Genomic DNA, 19,784 nt, shown 5'->3' with positions numbered 1-19,784 from the left:
AGTTAGTGGGCGCCATAGAAAAGTTGCGACGTAATTCTCTCAGGCGACGACACCAAAGCGTTCGAGGCACGCCTCCACGCATGGCACTAGTTCACCGTGCCGCAAGGCATAGTAGAGATATTCGATGTCCACTAAAAAGTCATATAACTGCATTCTGTCATTCACCTAAGAAGCTCAACAACAGCATCTAAATTACTCACCGCAAATAGGTATACTAATTTCAAAATTTCAAATTTTATTTAAAAAATGCTCCGACGAACTTTTAACAGGTTCCAGCTTCAGATAGAATTCACAAAAAGGCATGGAACGTTTGGTGTTATTGCACTCGGAGGAATGTCCAAACTGCCTTCGTTAATTTTCTGGGTGCTCAATTTTGCAAAAAAACAAAAACGTCAGACAACGTATTGGAGTTCAAAAATACAATTTACCACAAAACAGCGGGATACTTCGAAATGATTAAAAGGTTTAATTAGAGAGTATTTTCTACACTTTTATCTTTCCGGCTGCTTTTGCTCAAACCTTGAATATTATTCAGCGTTAGCACAGAATTCATGCAGGTAGTCCACTTTTATGGTTCAAAAGTTGATAGTATATTTGAGAACACGTATAACATATATTGTTAAAGGTAATATTAGTTTGCTTTAATGCAATATGGTCTATTGGGAGGCGGAATATATTTGAAGGCAAAAAGAGTGCACACAAGGCAGCTGATCTAATCTTATCGATGTGCCCACCTTTTGCATAATGCATTATACCATGCGATCAAGGTTAGTGTGTTGGTTATCGAAGGTCTGTGCACTGTAGCCTTTCTGTATTTGATACCTCATTACTCTATTTTTGCGATGAGAATTTTTGCAGTGTTTTTGTATTAACCATCTGCTGTCAGATAGAGCAAATATCAGAAAGTTTTTGCAATCAGCCATTAAATAGCGCATTGTGCTATCAAGTGCACTCTCACCGGCAAACAAGTGATAGTACCAGCTATCATCCGTGGTAATATCAGGATCAACCGTCCAAAATATAGGCTAAGGCAAAGAAGCTTGTAAAATTCCAAAAGTTACTCTGATCTTGGTGAATTGGCATTATATATAAAACGTCTTGAAGGCTGCTGCAAGAAATCTTCAAACTAAGCGCGAATGGAAACTGTTCAGTTTTGCCATTAGCTAGGAAGATCACGCGCAGCTAAATGCATTAGAAAAATTCAGCAAAATTTATACGCGCACCTTCATTGCAAGCAATTTCAAAGAATGTCACTGATGCACTGCAGGAGAATTTATGCTGCTGTAGTACAAAGAAGTTACTTAGTTGCGGTAAATGCAATCTTCAAAGATTTTGACCTCGTAATTCACAACCAGTGCTTGTAAGGGATATCGGCCGGCAGTATGAAAATTATGATGGAAAGATGATAGATGGAAACAGCTGCCCTAAACGAATCTCTCTCAATACTTCATCTTGGTCATTTTCTACCGCCTTTGCGCGTACGCTCCCAAACAGAACCTTGCTAGCCACGGCACTGTTCCAATACGTTTTGCCTATTTTTATAGCGGAGATTTTCTGATGCACTTAGTTTTCACAGGATCAAAAATTATTGTTTTATGAGCTATTTAAAAACCCGAGAACACCTTTCGAATATTTCAGCATTCCTGCTGAGCACTTTTTGTGCAGACAATGAAAAATTGCTGTTGGTTTGGCATTCCTAAGCACGAAATATAGTGCGAAAGAACGGTTTCTTTTTTTTCTGGTGTACACCATCACCACGTGCCTCAAAGAGAAACAGAGTTTCCGCTCACTGAACAAGGAAGCCAATTGTGCGTCTTTCCTCAAAATTAACTGAGTCCACCGCGGTGGCTCAGTGGTAATGGCGCTCCGCTGTTGACCCAAAAGAAGTTTTATTTATTTATTGAACCTCACAGGCCCGAACGGGCATTGTGTGAGGGGGGTTACAGTATCAAAAAAGGATTTCAGCAACAAGAGGCAAACACTGCGTATACAAGTATCCAAACAGAACATAATTCACAAGAACTAACGGAAAACTAAATCGTACCTAGTGTGGGGACGCTTTCGTCCCCTGCGTTCGCTTTCCCTCAAAGCGCTAGTTCCCTGTGGTTAGCTCCTCCGCAAAGCACTCCTGTCGGTTCGGTGACTTTCCACTAACAGGGGAGGGCGCTCGCGTCGCAGCGACACCAGCGCCACGGATGGCGTTTTGCTGCGCGCTCGCGGGGAGCTACGGGGTCTCTTCTGCTCGACACCGGGAAGCGAACGGACGTTTCGCTCGCAGCTCCGCTCTTGGCCGCGGGCGTCCTCGTGTGGAAACGTCTTCCCCTCAGCTCGTCCCGTCTGGCCTCGGAGATATTCCCTTTGCCCTAGCGTGGGCGAACGTTCGCTCGTAGCCGTGCTGGTGAGTCGGACATCCTAGATTCCTCAGTGTATTTTGTTGCTAGCTGGCGTTATTGTTGTTATAGCAATAAATGCCTTGTTTGTGTCAGCCAGTGTGTCGTTCCTTTGTTCCCGCAGAGCAAGGCCCGCCGTGGTCGGCGTGCGCTCAGTAGCGTACGCGACCACGGGGTGGGGTCCGCGCGGTTCTGAACTATGTCAGCCGCGCTTAAGCGGGGAGAACTTGTTTATCTCCCCCATTTAAACCCCACATCTGGCAGCCCAACGTGGGGCCTGCTCTTGGAACATTGGACGACTGTCAGTTCGGTTCGAGGAACGCTCTTTGTCCGTACTTGACAAGTGGTAGGCCTAGTGTGAATTTTGATCGCTAGGACCTGCGGCATGCTTTCTTAAGTGCGATGTGTATTGCGCTGCAGCATGTCGGAACTTTTCGACATGCTCAGCATGTTTTTTGTGAAGTTTTCTTCCTGGAGTTTCTTCAAGAACCACTTGGTCCGCATCGAGGGAGCGCGAGGCCTAGCGCCCGCGGAGTTGCCGAGCCCGAAGCTAGTGAGTACGGAAGCCGCGTGGGTGGTCCGAGTTTTCTGTATATATTTTCTCGCTGTCTCTTTTTCGACTCTGGGAGTCGCGGCTCCGGGAGCCGGGTGGCCTGGGGCCCACGGGTGCCGTAACGAGCTCGCTGGTATTGCAGCTCGGCACCGGGCGTTCCGACACCGTCCGATACGGTGGGCGCCGATCGCTCAGAAGCTGCTTTGTGCAGTGAGCGGGGAGGACCACCCCACAAAGCTGATGTCTCCTCGCGGCTGCGCGCACGAAACCCGTTTCGGGTCTTTCTTTTGTTGGGGTCGTCGACCGTCACTATGGTGGTGAGGCCTAAGGCTATTCATAGCTGCCTGCACCTTGTCAAAAGTGACACGACCACCGGACCGTGGTGTTGAGAGGGGGCGCATTTTGCTGGCCGCCCGGTTTTTTTTAACCTCGCATGAACCGAGCATTCTCGTTCAACTCAAGAAAGGGCTTTGTTCACTCGAACTTTGCGTTGCACAGCCGCCCGACACGTTTTTGCTAGCGAGTTGAGCATTGAGCCACCAGGCCCTTGTGTACGCCGTTTCCCCTCCCGTGACCTACGTTAAAGGCATGCGGAGTGTGTTTCGGAAATTTTGCAGATCCAGTGGAGCCACTCCGGCTTGCTGTCCTGTGCACATCGTCTCGCTGCCGCCTGCTGCGACGGAGCGGCCTGTATCCTGTTCGCCGCATCCATCCGGGGCAGCCGTGGCGAGACCAGACAGCAGCCACCTCCGGCTGCTGTTATCCTGGCGACTACTGCGGAATCTTGGCCTGCAGTGGTCAACCGGCCCTCTTCGCGGGCCTGCGGACATATAGTCCGCGGGCCATGCGAGCCGTCCCAGCGGAGACCTTCACGCCGCCTTCGGAATACCGCGGAAGACTGCGTGCACGCTGTCGGCGTGACCTCCGCTGCAAGACCTGCCTCAAGTGCATGAAGACCAGGAGACTCCTCCATAGCATGTAACTTGCAGGCGCGGGGGTCTATTTAAGGTTGGGGGGATGTGGGGACGCTTTCGTCCCCTGCGTTCGCTTTCCCTCAACGCGCTAGTTCCCTGTGGTTAGCTCCTCCGCAAGGCACTCCTCTCGGTTCGGTGACTTTCCACTAACAGGGGAGGGCGCTCGCGTCGCAGCGACACCAGCGCCACGGATGGCGTTTTGCTGCGCGCTCGCGGGGAGCTACGGGGTCTCTTCTGCTCGACACCAGGAAGCGAACGGACGTTTCGCTCGCAGCTCCGCTCTTGGCCGCGGGCGTCCTCGTGTGGAAACGTCTTCCCCTCAGCTCGTCCCGTCTGGCCTCAGAGATATTCCCTTTGCCCTAGCGTGGGCGAACGTTCGCTCGTAGCCGTGCTGATGAGTCGGACATCCTAGATTCCTCAGTGTATTTTGTTGCTAGCTGGCGTTATTGTTGTTATAGCAATAAATGCCTTGTTTGTGTCAGCCAGTGTGTCGTTCCTTTGTTCCCGCAGAGCAAGGCCCGCCGTGGTCGGCGTGCGCTCAGTAGCGTACGCGACCACGGGGTGGGGTCCGCGCGGTTCTGAACTATGTCAGCCGCGCTTAAGCGGGGAGAACTTGTTTATCTCCCCCATTTAAACCACACACTACACAGCGCAATACTTACAGGTGCATACATACATATACACAGAAAAATAAGGCTAACATGGTAACACATGTACGTTGTACAAAATAACACATGTACTTAGCACTAGCAGTATAAGTTAAACACATGTTCACGGAATGACGCAGGGTTAGGTAGCGATGCAATTGCATCACGAAGATCATTCCAGAGTGAAATGGCACGAGGAAGTGTAGATGAATTGAACGCTTTTGTACGGCTGAAAATGCGAGAAAAACTAAGATGATTATGCAAGCGTCGATACGTGCGCAGTGGATTGTTGAGTGGCAGAGGTGATGGTCTATCTGTGTACACGTACTTGTGTATCAAGCATAGAAGCGCGACTTGGCGGCGTTTTTCTAAGGGCGGGAGATCGTGTTCTTTTTTCATTTCAGACACACTTGATTGGCGGGTATAATTGTTAGAAATAAATCTGGCAGCTCTGTTTTGTATCAATTCTAATTTTATGTTCAGATAGTTTTGATGCGGTCACCATATTGGAGATGCATTTTCAGGCTGGGGGCGAACGTAAGTCACGTAAGCTAACTTGCGAACATGCGCAGGCGCATTTTTTAGGTTTTTGCGTTCGGTCCCGTCTTTTTTTTGCGTTTTTGCGTTCGGTGCGTTCGATCCCGGCTGCTACGGTCGAAATTAGGTCGCATTCTAGCCACGGTCGATTTCTAGAGGCCCGTGTACTGTGCGATGACAGGGCACGTTAAAGAACGCTAGGTGGCCGAAATTTTCGCAGCCCTTCACTACGGAATCCCTCATAACCTGAGCCGTTTTGGGACGTTAAACCCCATAAACGGCAACAACAACAAATCAAAATAAACTGGGTCTACACCTTCCACTAATTTTGAGAGAAGGAGAGGGTCATAACTCCCGTAATTTGTAGTTGGACGCCACAGTTTACTCAAAGCGCGTTTCATGTCTCCACTGACCTAGTTAGCCTGTTATACTTGCAACTCAGAGGGTTCACACAGACACCGATTAAATCCGGGGAGTGTGGCTAGCAGAGCTTTCGCACTAATAAGGCCAAACACAGTGCACAGTGTCAGGCGAAGCGAGTGTGCCTGGGGCAGGGACAGATGCGGCTATGTGTCTGCGCTCTGTCCTCGAAGCGTGCCCAGACACAGTCGTTCACCTCGGCCAGCCTCCTCGGATCCGGGATGTGGCGCTTCGGGGGCTGGGCTGCGGCCTCGTACGTATTCAACTTCAGGGACATCTCGGCCACCACCTGAAATTCAGGGAGGGAAGACAGCACGATGTTCAAATTTGGCCTGTTCTGGCGTTGGTGGACATCCATCCTACACGGCCGGTAGGCCTGTATAGGGGAGTGATGGGCAGAGCGGCGGCGCCACTCACAAGGACATCTAGTTTCGTAAGGTGCAAAAAACGCAGAATACATGCACTGCGTATACTCAGCAAGAGTTCCTTTCACGCCCAATAAGTCGTAGAATGTGAGCGCAGTGATCTATACTCCAGCTTTCTTGCCCTCCAACGATGCATACGTGTAGTAGAGACTCTGTTATCCGAGCATGCTTGAACAGTTTTTAAGGGGTTATACAATACAGGCATCCTAATAAAACAAACATCGCTGCATATGGCAACGACTGTAATCTAATTGACATGTACACAACACCGGAAAAAGAAATACCGAGCACAGAAAGAGGAAAATGTGCGCTTGACTACGTGAGAATCAGAGGCCCGTAGGTGTTCGCGGTTCCAAAGCTCCCGCACGCTGCAATGCTTGCGGTTCAATAAGGTAATACCGATTGAGAACATAATATATTGCTGCAAGCGTCGGAGCTTCCAGCCGAACGCCGTCGAATAGCAGACGGAAAAAGCGGAGCTTCTACAGCTGTTACGTCACATCTTCCTAGAGGTGCAAGCTAGAGACAAGTCTTCATCTGTTAATTGCGTTCGATGGTGTGATCAACAGGAGGGACACAGCTCGCGTGCAATGGCAGCATGAAACGGCAGCAGAGTAAAGACTCTCACGCCTGAGCCTCCTGCCATTGGCGTCTGCTAGGCGCGGCGACTTATCTAAACAATTCGGTTATGGATTATTTTTCCGGTGAACCATGCACACGACGGAATCCTCGTCCTGGCAAAGAAGAAGAATCGCCTCACAGGTCGGACGGTTGTTTGAATGCACGGCACAAAATCACCAATGCAAAAACTGCCGCTGGAAGATGCACTATATTCTCAGCGAAGGCAGGCTTGTGATCTCCATGTGCTACCCTGCTACGGCTCCTCTAATAGCCTCACCAGTAAGTACAGCGCTGGCTTGCGTATTGTGGGTAATGATGCAAGCACTAGTCACAAGAAAACCTAAGTACTGCTGCGAACCTTTCGGTCAGATTGGGTGACCGCCAACTGGTCTATTTACATCACAATCATCGCTGACAACGGCAGTGAAAACATGTTCATAAAAACTAGACCTATCGATGAAGGTAAGGCTTAAAGTTACGGGCTCCAGTACAGTCTCACAGAAGTAATCTGTCTTGTGTCGAGACAGTCTGCGTTCTTCGAACCAGCTACACTGATTCGGCTGTTTCAGGTACACATGGGCGCTTCGGGGTTCTGGACAGTTTAGAAATTATCTCGTGACCGCTACAGTGACATAAAACAACAAAGCGCCTGTCCTGCTCCCTGATTACCGCACCTCAACACGTTTTTTAGTCTTATACTCTCACCCCAATGTGCTCGGCAGATGTGTCAGTCACACACTCTTCTAGCTGACAGGCAGGATCTGGATGACATGAGAAAGAATTTTTTTTTTACCGATTACTTGCAAAATATGTGCTATGCCTACGGCTCTGGCTGAAAGCTGTTACTGCTCCGACAGCTCTGCTTAGAAGTGACCGAACACTGGCGTTTTCAGAATCACATGTATTGGCTTTAATGGGCCGACTTCTTGAAAGACAGCCGGAAGGAAAAATTACACGCGCGTCCAACGCTTATTCTAGAGTAAGGGTCACCCATCTTGAACTTCTACTTGACCTTGCCACTCAGTCCTTTTCATGGCATTAGGAAAATTCTTAACCTGAAACGCGTCCAGTAAAAAAAAAAGCCTAGATCATAGTCATCTCGCTTAGTCGCATGCTTCAAGGGTGCTCACGGCAGCACCTACTGGTTAAGCCAATTTGGAGAGCGTGCCGAAAACGCATATACTACGCAGATTTCGTTCGGTACCAGTTGTTGAGATTACGACCTTTTATGGTCCACTTTTTCTGTTGCAGCTCAACCATAGAGATCCTTGCACAGAAAAAGTGACACTCAGTTTTGATGATAGTGATACCTTATGCCTATTTTTTTCTTGAAAAACCTTCGGAATACGTAGAGCAATATGAATAGCGATAATTTGGCGCATTTGCGAAGTCGGACGCTTGGGTCTTTCAGAAGGCGTTTCTGTGACAAACGATGTTTCGCGCTAACAAGTACGCATCATTAATCGTCACCAGTGCTTCGGCATAAATGCAGTATCTTAAGGCTGTCTCGCAGCATTTTCTTACCGACTGTAAGCGGGAGGACAAGTCATTGACCTCGCACGGATCTTGTCTCATGTCGAAGAGGTAGTAGCCCCCACGGGGCCCTTCTGGACCCACAACCGTTGAATTCTCAGCATTGCAGTGCAGTCAGCTCACGCCACCGGGAAGGCAATGGCTTCAAGCCACCCGAGTCACGGTAGAACCGCTGAAGCGTCTTCCACGTAGCAGACGAAGTCATCAGGGCCTCGTGATCTTTCACTGTTTCCGCTTTACCACATGGTGGCGACTTGCCTGGTGTGGGGATGTGCCGACTGAAGGCGGGGTCCCCGAAAAGATAGGAAGCTTCCTCTGTTGATGGTTTGGCGATGGATACCAATTTGTAGTCACCTGCTCGGTACGCTGACTGGCCGGAAACAACGTCCACGTTGACGAGAAATTCGTTGCGCGGCCAAGAGGTCTCTTTTTCTGCTTGTTCGTCTCGCAGCCACGGCCATAGGTCGAGACCGTCCAACGTGCCCAGATCAGTCGCGTCTCCACCTGCTCACAAAAATTTAAAGACATAAAAAGCCTGCGCTGCTGTTTTCATTCAGTCTGCAACGTGTAAACACACAATGAGCGAACAGGAACCTTCTATCTAGACGCACCCCACTTCCACGACACAGCAGTTCCGAGCATATTTTTGCCCTGCCAACGCATTACGTATAACGCGCATCTCGGTGCCTTTTTCTCTCCAAACAGAAATACGCCATTTTATACGTCAGGTGCAACTCCGTGAAGGTCAGGTCTGTTGTCCGCGCTGCTTACATCCATGGCGAAAAAGTAGCGCCTCTTGTTGGTTTCTGCAAAAATTAACTCTTTCCTGCAGGCTTAAACCTTGATACATTTGTCGCGAGATTGATAAATATGCGGTTATCATTGTCGAAAGTCTAGAAATCTGTAAACTACCGTTTTGAATTTCTCATTTTGGCAAGGGCTAGCCCAAACTGTCCCCGCAAAAAAGCATCAACTAGTATTGAGAAGATGACGTCGAGTGAAGCGATCTGGGAACACTATTTTGAAGCATCCTACTTATGGAACATCGCTACACGGGTGCAAAGTAATTGAGAACTTCTGCAGCCGTGCAAGGGTCCTTTTAAGGTGGCAGTCTGTTCTGAAATAACTGATACCTGATAAATGATACGTGATAGTGAAGATACCGGCGAATCGGACAATTCTTTCACAACGTTTAAGATGGAGCGCCTGTTCGAGACCTCTGTGTCGGCGAAACAATGCTGGATTCGTTTTCCTATCACTTCAAACCCAGGTACTAGCTGTCAGTGTCCAGTACAGTCAATATTTCAAAAAGACATATATAGCGCTTTAACTCAGCTGATTTCCGAGAGCTTATATCAACACAATCTTCATGAAAGTATGTGATGCATGCAGTTCGGCTCCGCATACCGCAATATTGAACGCTGATTTGGGTACAACAAAATAATGAACTAAAATGTGTGCAAAGTATAATAGCACCAAAATAAAAAGCAAACCGCTAGAATATCTGTCGCTAAGAGGGTTCTAACCTTTGCGCCTTGTGTATGTGTATTCCTGCCTTCTTTTGTCCCGTCGTCTTTGCGCAGTTCTGTTTTGCTCTAACCATGAACTGACTAACCCAACGTCATGTCTTAAGTTCAAACCTACGCATCAGAAGTTCACTACCGGCGACAAACCATACGCGGAATATTGCACCATGCTTTATTTTTTCATCCGGAATACTTGCGTGGCTTTCAAAACGCTGCATCTGATGTATTAACAAGAGAACATACAGGGTTATAAAAATTGAGCATTCCAAATTTGTTAAAATCATGCACTTGGATGAAGAGGTATGGGCGTAAATAAATAGAGCACGCTATTCCGTCCAAAATGCAATCAAGTTTACCCTGTAGCAAATAAAGAAACATTACTTATCCGCAAGAAAGTGCACTAGCGAACATAACCAGCCTGCACATAGCACAGCTGCCAATTCCGATTGAGCAACCCGTGGAAAATGTTAGAATGCGAGCTCTTTTTACTTTTTTCCGCACCTTGACGTAAAACCGAACCGTGCACATGAGTCATCACCTTCCATGGTGGCCAGATAGGACACAAAAGATCATAATTCTCACCGTGGGGCTTCGTAAGCCAAATCAATTAGTTAAGTTTCAGTTACTAAAACAAGCGGGCGCTCCAACCGATCGAATTCAATCACGTTATCATGCTGAGCAATCTAAAGCGGAGGTTACCGATCGAGCTTGGAGTGCGACGCTGTTATCCTTCTAGCAAACCATTTGAATACTCTTGCGCGCTCTGCCAACATCTAGGATGCCTGTTAGCCTTCGGAATTTCACTTCCGGACAACAAAATAGCCTGTATTAGCAATTGTCAATGTTGTCCCTGGTCTGTTCACAACCCGTGCTGTGCTCGTGCGCACAGCCCGTCCCTTAAAGAATGTCAGCGAGCCACGCTAAACTCGCGACACCGACTAAAACTACGCTGACGGGGATGAGCACTCCTCTACTGTGGTGACCACTTGAGACTTAAGCTTCGTTTTTCCAGGCACTCGCTGTGTTCGTAAGTTGTAGTGCTAACGTTTTCAGCAAGAGGGATAACCATTCCTGGGCGCCTAGATGCGGATCGCGAAGTTAACGAGAGCAAAGACTACCTGTAGTTGCAATGTACCACCGAGCACCGGCTTAAGAACTAACAAAAGGCAGTAGCAGCGTACTTCGTCGACGCTCTGTTACTGGAACATCGGCTGAAAGCACCAGTGTGAAAAGCGAAAGTAATCAGTTTAAGAAACTCGAGGACGCTCAGGTGGGTTGATCATTTCACAGTGTCGGCGGAAAGAAACTGACAAGGCCAGTAGGGTATTAGCGGCACCAATGCGGAAACAGCTGCCTCATGTGCATCAGTATGGATGGTTTGGTTTGGTTTATAGGGTTTAACTTCCCAAAGCGACTAAGGCTATGAGAGTATGGAGGCATCAGTATGGAGGCTGTCACGCACACAGTGGTCAGAAATGCCAGTGTTGTGTTTCCAAAAAGGTCACATATTTTACCGGTGAGTGCAAGGGGAGAGCAGCAATAAGAGGGGTCCGCATATTGTCGACTCGCCTGCTAGACGGAGAGGAGTGTGACTAATTGGCGCTAAGACGGTTCTGGTAACACGTTCCATTTACATTTGTCCAAACTTTTACTTGCATGCTAGTTCGTGATCCGCTTACCGGTTCTCCCCTTTCATCGCTAAAAAGTTTGGGAAAAGGATAGAAATTACGATGTTGATCAGGATGCGCATATTGGCACAAGGGCAGCCTTGGATGAAGCCGGTTGTGACACAAGTTATCTTTTGCCTAAACAAGGGGGGGGGGGGGGGGGGGTGAAACAGCAATTTTCGAGTTATTTCACTCCGGACGAACCGAGCTGCAGGCCAGGGAAGTTCGTTCCTATTGTACAATTGTGGATGATGTGGCCTATATATAGGAGATACCATTGTATGAGCCACCCTTAGTAACTTGAGTCGGTCAATGCTAGAGAGAGTGGTAAAATCGCGGAAATTGTACAAAGCATGCATGATGTAAGAAAGGAGAACTTGCGATGTGCAGTATAGCGGTTGTTTCCAGAGAGGTGAAAAATTCAAAAAGTGACCTTTTTAGAGCACAACAAACGCGTATTTCAGCAGCAGCCATGTGCTCTGTGTTGCATGTCTCATTCGTTTCATCGAAGGCACTGGGAAAGGGAGCAGTAAAACGCATGCTTCCAAGGCGCGGGGGTTAGAGTGCGCTTCCTGATGGCATGCAGACGACAAAAGTAAAGTCCCCAGAGTGTATGCCATAAGTCTATCCGTCCAAACGACTGAAATGCTTATCAGGTGCTCCTGTGTCATAGTTCAAAATGTGGTCTCGATACTGTGGAGGGCTAAGTGGCAAGCGACGTTGGCTGACAGTTGCGCCGTTGAGCAATCACAGTGCATGTGGTCATGTATTATACTCATTCTAGGTAGCATTTTCCGACTTAACCAAGGAAAATGCGCAAAAAAATGAACGGACCAGAGGAGCACAAACACGGCGTGCTGGTCTTTGTGCTTTTCACGTCCGTGCTTTTTTTTGCGCATTTTGCTTCCTTGAGTACGCACGACCAACTGGCCAAGAATGTGCACTCTTAAGTATAGCATTTTCAAACCGTCAACTTCAAGGTTAAAGTCATTTTTCTAAATCAACAACATGCTCTTGCAAAATACCGCGTTTTGGTGAATCATAATGTGTAGCGATGTAATGCGTCTCACTAACAACGCTTACCGTAGACACCTCGGAGATCGGTTTTCCGGAGCACAGCCAGCATCTCTGTATCCGGCGCACCTGTCTAAGGATATTGCTATCCATATTTCATAAGAAGGACTTTAACATTCAAGAAGGTCATTTTAAAATAGTTCCTCGGGTACTGAAACACTACGTTCGCTTCTCATTTAACGCATCTTTCCTTCAGGTGCCCGAAATTTCTTTCAAGTTTTCCAGTATTCTGCATCAGGTAAACAAAAAAGCGATGAACAAGAGTCCTGTTTGTTTTAATCAAGAATTCGTGAAGAATCAACACGGCAATCCCATTCTTGTAGCCCTTCCAATTAGGCGGCTAAGGGCATAAAGATGTGCGGCCTCATGAAACACCGCCATGCTCAATCGCTTCGGCTGGCGGACTCATTCAGTACGTATCGAACGTGCTCCTGTAGCCGAAGATGCATACAAATGGCAGTTTCCCAGATAACAGCTTCTCAAGGGCAGAAGAATATCGCAAAATTACATTGAAGGGATGTCGAGTAAAATGGTTTGGGTATTATGTGCTTCAGAGAAAAAATTATAATTGGTATATATTTTCCTCGCATGAATATCTAGCGGAACAGCCCGCGGAGAAGACCGTGATAAAGTCAAAGCAGGGCTAAACAGGTGACGAAAAGTGAGAAATAAAAAGAAATTTTTTCCTGAACCAATACGGGAGAACGCAGTCTGGAGAGCGCAGGATGCGCAACGAATCGCACAGTATTTGTGCTGAGGGATTAAGCAAACAATGATTAACGGGTGTGTAGTTTACCGACCCCAAGCCAGCTACACCTAGCCTATCAGAAACCGTGTGCTGAGGGCTCCAGATTAATTTCGAACACCTCGGGTTATTCAACAAGCCATAAATCGGGCAGCGCATTGCTGGATCTTGTACTTCGCCCCAGGCATGTAGTTGGCTAAGCAGAGATTCTGTCCCAAAGCTTCGCTTTCAACTGCCCTACAGCGTAGAGCCTGGTGCGTGTAAAAGGTGAAGACCCAGATGAAAGTTTAGTTTTACCTGCTGCTGAGTACAATGTGGGCAGCCAGTCGACAGCGTGCACCATTCGGGAGACAGGAGAGCCTCGGCGACTGCGCAGCAGAGGGCTCCAGACCAGGGCTGGCACGCGCACGCCACCTTCCCATATGGTTCCCTTGGATCCCCGAAGGGGCCAGTTGGAGCCGGTATTCGAGACGGGACCCCAGGGACTGCCTCCGTTGTCACTGGCGAACACCACTACGCTGTTCGACAGCATGCCTCGCTGGTGCAGTTGGCTGAAGACCCGCCCGATGGACTCATCCAGCGCGTCTATGGTGCCTGGCAAGAAATATCGCAAAATTACATTGAAGGGATGTCGAGTACATAAATGCCTTCCTAAAATGCCCCCCCCCCCCCCCCCCCCCTACAAAAATGCCCTCAATGGGCGCTGTAAGTACCTGAATAAACAACATAGAAGGATCAGTTTTCAGCCAACGTTTCAACATAGGGAGCTGGATGTTGGAGGAGGGGGAGAAGCATTTATAGGAAACTATTCTCTGCTCGTCCTCTTTAGTGGAGCCCTCAGTACAGAGCTCCGTGAGTCGCCGCAATTCTGCAGGCCCGCCAGAGCAGCTGTTGCTCACCATGCGGGTGTGTGCTGGTCAGAGTGCTCTCAAGAAGGGCTCTCAGTCCATGAGCCGATTTGCCACTGCTATTTTCTGGGCACGCTCGATGAACCGGCGCTGGTGGGTGGGCTCCGCACTTGACAGGGCATCTTCCCAAGAAGGGGTGGGGAGAGTTATGAACGGCACTCCTACGGCTGGGGCTGTGCACGCCCAAACAGAATGATACAGTTTAGGTCGATATTCTTGGTGTTAGTGAACAAGTGTTTGTGATACAGGTTAGGTTACGTGTGAGCCTGAAGTTGACGCCATGCCACACTTTGGGCCTTGGTGAGTGTTGGGTGCGGTGGTGGAAGTGTTCTTCTTTGTGTGCGGTAATATTCTGTGATGTCAGTGTGCAGAGCCACAAAGGTGCCCTCTTTGTCTGCTTCCTCCTCCGCTTCCGTCGACAGCGCCCGGAAGGTTGCTGCTCGGGGGAGCGCGTGGGTGCTCTCGCTGGCGGTAAGGGAGGCATGGCAAGGGGTCCAAACAATGCGCAAGGTAGGTAGTATATCGGGATTGATCGTTTGTAGCGCGCGCGCAGCCTACGAAGAAAAAGTATTCTTCTGGAGGGCGCGGCAGGCAGCCTGTGAGTCTATAATGATTGTGCATGTCGAACTGGCATGGTGTTCGTCATGTGTGGTCATGTAGACTATGGAAGAAAGTGCTACCGCTATGGCGGTCTCCTCAGCCGTCGTGCTCGAGCTCATGCCTCGAACTGAGCTCTTAAGCTGAATTAAGCCAGTGGCATTTTTAACCGCGAGTCCCGTAGCGCCTCTGCCGGTTGAATATTCTGTCGCATCGACACAAAAGACGTTTTGGTAAGAGCTGCGTTGTCACATAAGCGGCTGCCGTGGAGCTCAGGGTGCATGTTCTTCGGGACCGGAACGACTCTGATTCAAACTGCGGGTATGGGTGGGATGGCGTGCTACCTCTGCTGCGACGGAGTGGTCGGGTCCGGTTAGCCTAGCCGGAGCAGAACCGTCCGTCCTATTCTCGTGTCTCGAAGACGCGTGAGCTGGCCGGTTCTTCGTGCTTCCCCCAGCTCTTCTGCCGTGTTGTGTAGGCGCAGCTAGAGCAGGTGGTATGTCGAGGGGTACGGAGGCAGTCGGAGAGCTATCTTGACCACCGATCGCAGAAGGACATTCAGTCGTTCAGATCGCTTAGACTGAATTTTTGATAAGACGCGTGGAACTTTACACGGCTGAGCAGCAACGCCTGCACGATTCGATGGAGGTGCAGCGTTGGTACAGGAAGCTGACGTAACAAAGGCAGCGGCGGTATTTATTCGGCAACTGTGCAGAGGAGCATTCTCTTGATTTCCGTAACCAAGGACAGACTAGTGTATGGCACTAGCACGTAACGAGATATGCTCCCCTGCACTCCGTTGCTTTAGGCGGCGTTAGGCTGCTGCTGCAGCTACTGAACTAATTAATACGTAACGATGGCTGCATTTGCTCAGGAAGGCTGATGGGCGCAGCGTGAAAGGCTGGCCTCAAATTTCTACAAACAGAATTCATCATCCGGTGGCCACGCCTTCTTAGTTTTGAGGCATAAGAGCGAGTGCTAAGCCGACGGCAGCACTAGCTCGACAAGAATCAGAACCCAACACGAATCAGAACCACTTAGTCTTCTACTGCAGACCAGTCCCTAAAAATATGTGCAATACTTCCTTACTGTTTCTCTTTGGCTTGCACCCTTGCAGGCGCACTAGAAAATCGGCAGTTTCTAGTAAAGCGTTTTGCTCAAGTTTTCTGTAAATGTAAAAAGAGAATTACTCTGGACTGTCAGGCGGGTGTTCTTGCGTGCTTTTCAAGCCGCAGTTTGAAATCCTATATTATATGCGTTCGAAGCTACTAAGATAAACTCTGATTTGAAAACAAACAAACAAAGGTGGTCTTAGTTTCTTACGTTCAGTGTATTTCGCAAAGAAGGCGCAAGCCATATCTTTAACACCGTGGAAAAAAAATTGTTCTAAAATGTTTTGACGTCCACGCGGTTCGGGTGCTACAACCTGTGCATATTTACTCGAATAAAAATTACCCTGCAGTTTAGAGATACGTATTTATGATATTAAAACAAAACAATACATTGATTTGCTTTCAATATTTCATTAATTTCCATTTGCACCACTGAATATGCTTTCTAGGGGTGCGACACGGCGCATTAAACAAAACACCAACCCATTGGTACAAGGCACATTGAGTAAACTAAATTCCACTTTGCAATTAATGCGCTGTGAGTTCTTAAGCAGAAGTTATAAATTATCCCCTAAAATTTGTTGCGAGTGTCCTCAGGCAGAGTGTGCCTCACAGGATTTAGTGTTTAATCATTTTTTTGTTTTTGTTCCGCGAAGGGAATATTTAATCTCATCCTGACATCATGGATCTCTTTTCAGGCTCGACGCATCATGCAAGTTATGCTTTACGAGGATTCTTTCTGAATGCAGACGAAAGGCCCTTTTGTAAGAGGGGTGCAGCAATTACTTCCTATATCACTGGTATGACAGCCGTTGCGCTGTTATTCTATGAATATGCCCCAATTATAGCACCAACTAAGCCAACAATTAACACTTCTGGATTATTGATCAGACCACTGGATGACAGCTCTGTTAACAACTTTATGGATGTGGTGGCCATGCCACAGCAGCTTGCCGAGATGCGTTGTCCAACCTGAATCATCGACACGCAGGAAAATTTTCGGACGCAGGATACCGATATATTTGAAAGCTGGATATCAATGTTTGAAATCTGGATATACCAGAGTTCGAAAGCTGGATACTAATGTTCGAAAGCTGAATGCCATAGTTCGAAAGCTGAAAAGGCAGTCCGAGACCTTTAGTGGACCATGTCGCGGAACGAACGCCAGGCCTGCGTTGGCCGCTCGATCGGCCGAACGTTGGCCCAAAACTGGCCTGGATGTTTGGCCAATGTGTCAGAATGGTAGCGCTGTGCCTAAATGTCAGTGTAGGAGAGCCCTCCCTTCCAATTTTTGCCAATGATCACCCGGCGTTCATCCAATGTTCTTCTGCTGCCTGTGTACGGTGCCTTTGGAAACACATCGGGCTGTGAGCAGGGGGCTTTCGAAAATAGACATTCATTAAGCCGGTTCAGCTTTGCAAGTGCAAGGACTATGCAATCGTGACAGTGTATCAACAAGAAGACCTTCAATGGCCTTGCAGTACTCTAATGCAAACGTTGAGTAGATACAATTCAAGGCAACAATTGTTGCCTAGCAGCTGCTAGCGTTCGAGTACCTTTGTTTTCCCCAGGGTTTTGCAGTAGTGCCTCTTTATTTCTTTAGATCACAGCTTCCTGCCGAACAGAAATTTGTAACAGCGTAATCAATGCGCGGGAAACAACACAGGACAAAGAGGAGACGGGACAAGCGCTACCTGCCCAAGCCTATTCTTTTCTGAACAGAAATTTGGAGGATTTGCGCTAGTACACAATAGGACTTGAAGCGTCTCTTTCGCACTGCATGTAATTGTACTCTGCAGACGTGAAGGTCCGAAAAGCAATTGCTATTTGACACTCCACACCGTTCGGCTACACATGAGGCATAAAAAATCTAAAGCAGTATACTGACAGATCACATTGAAACCTCAGCTGTTTCCTGCATGATCTCTGTGAGCGCATGAAATGTTAAACACCTGTTCTGCGGCCAAAAATGCGTAGGTTAATTTCTACATCCGATCCCATCGTTCTCTGTCTCGATGTAGGTTGTGAATAGATCGGTCACAGAAGATAAATTGTTTAATAATTTTCCGTAATTGTTTAGTAGCCTTCGATAAATGTTTAACCAAGAGTTATTTGTGCGCTTTTGGCAGGGTGTATTCGCTGTGCATCTGTCTTGCGTGCGAGCTAAAAGACCAAGCATTAAGATAACTTGTATTTTTCTTCCCTCGATAGTAATATTTTACTCACGCAGTCTCATTAACGCTACATCAAGAGTTTTTTCATAATATCGTATGTCTTGGCTAAGTACAGTTACATGATTTTGATTGCACCCTAGATTCTTAATGTCCATCAAGTACATATCTAACAGAGAATAGAACACACTAGAGCATTGGCCATCTCTTGGGGAAGAGAGCTGTTATGATGCAGCAATCGGTTGGTGTTCACTCTGACAACAGCTTTGGATTCAGGGTTAATCAGCCCTGGCAGGTTTGCGGAGGGTAAGTTAAGTTGACACTTTGCTTTCACGATCTTCACTGAACAGATTTTCCCATAGCCGAATCGGCTCGTGGGCTTTTTATTTATTTATTTATTTATTCAATAAACCCCTAAAGGCCCTCAATCGAGGGTATTACATAGGGGGGAGCAATGACACACAACGCAAAATAATATCGAGCAAGCGCCAATGTGCAATACATAAGAACAGAAAGCACATGTAGAAAACAAAAGAAATAAACAAAAACCTGCTGTATATATTGTAATTTACACGAAGAAAAGAACAGATAGTGTTTTAGAGGCATAACAACCGCAGGAACAAAACAAAATAACAAAAAAGCTGAATGCAGCATGGGGTACAATCAATTAGTGAAACTAAACAGACATTTGGGTAAGAAGGTCCTGAAACTTATTAAGATCCCGTTCAGAAGCGATGTGTGATGGAAGATTATTCCAGTCGACTATAGTACGTGGTATGAAAGAGTTAGCAAACGAAGAAGTGTGGCATGATATGCGTTTAACTTTCAGCGGGTGGTCGCGACGTGGGAAAAAAGATTCAGGTGATTGAAAAAAATCGTCATGGAGCAGAACATGATGGTAAAGTTTATGGAAAAGGGTCAAGCGTGATAGTTTGCGGCGATGAGATAACGTATCAAGTTCGGCGCGAGCCTTTAGTGCGGTGACGCTAGAATGACGAGAATAATCAGAAAAGATGAATCTAACGGCACGGTTTTGCAAAGATTCCAAGTCATCAATAAGGTATCCTTGATCCGGGTCCCAGATGGCCGACGCATATTCGATTTTAGGCCGTATTAAGGTAACATATGCTAGTTTTTTCAGGTGGAAAGGCGCTTGTTTAAGGTTACGTTTTAGAAGACCCAGAGAGCGGTTAGCAGCTGCAAGAATATGGCTAAGATGCTAATTCCATGTTAAATTAGACTGAAGGTGTAGTCCCAAATACTTGTAGGAAGTAGAAAGTTCAACCGGGTTATTAAGGAGAGTGTAAGATGTTGGGATGCGACAAGACTTGCGAGTGAAAGAGACAAGTTTAGTTTTAGAGGAATTAAGGGTCATTAACCAAGAACACCACTTACTAATGGAATCTAAATCAGTTTGCAAAGATTGGCGGTCAGAGTCGTTAGAAATGCTACGGTATATAACACAATCATCAGCGAATAATCTCATTTTGGATGATACGCAGGCGGGTAAGTCATTTATGAAGATTAGACAAAGTAAAGGACCCAAAACGCTACCCTGGGGAACACCGGACGAAACGGGTGAGGAAGACGAAAGATGATTTTTGACAGAAATGAACTGAGATCGGCATGCAAGAAGAGCTTTAACCCAGGCAATAACATCGGAATGAATGTTCAAGTGGGTTAGTTTGAGCAAACGTCTGTAATGGGGGACCCGGTCAAATGCTTTAGAAAAGTCAAGGAATAGCGCATCGACTTGTTTGCCTGCGTCTATTGATGAAAAGAGGTCGTAAGTGAAGCCGGAAAGTTGAGTGTCACATGAGAAACCCCTTCGAAATCCATGCTGGTATTTGAATATGATGTTGTGGTGCCCAAGATAGCTGATAA

The 19,784-nt window shown here is 47.5% G+C and overlaps 1 pseudogene; it reads right to left on the bottom strand.

The window, feature by feature from the left end:
• Window positions 1–5,627: 5,627 nt before the first annotated feature.
• LOC149326528 (arylsulfatase B-like) overlaps window positions 5,628–19,784 on the bottom strand; it is a 219,435-nt pseudogene continuing 205,278 nt past the window's right edge.

Source organism: Amblyomma mixtum, chromosome 10, assembly GCF_055824585.1.
Source record: "Amblyomma mixtum isolate Tamu chromosome 10, ASM5582458v1, whole genome shotgun sequence".
Lineage (NCBI taxonomy): Eukaryota > Metazoa > Arthropoda > Arachnida > Ixodida > Ixodidae > Amblyomma > Amblyomma mixtum.
The sequence above is the reverse complement of the archived record's forward strand: the minus strand, read 5'-3'. Positions and strand labels throughout refer to the sequence as shown.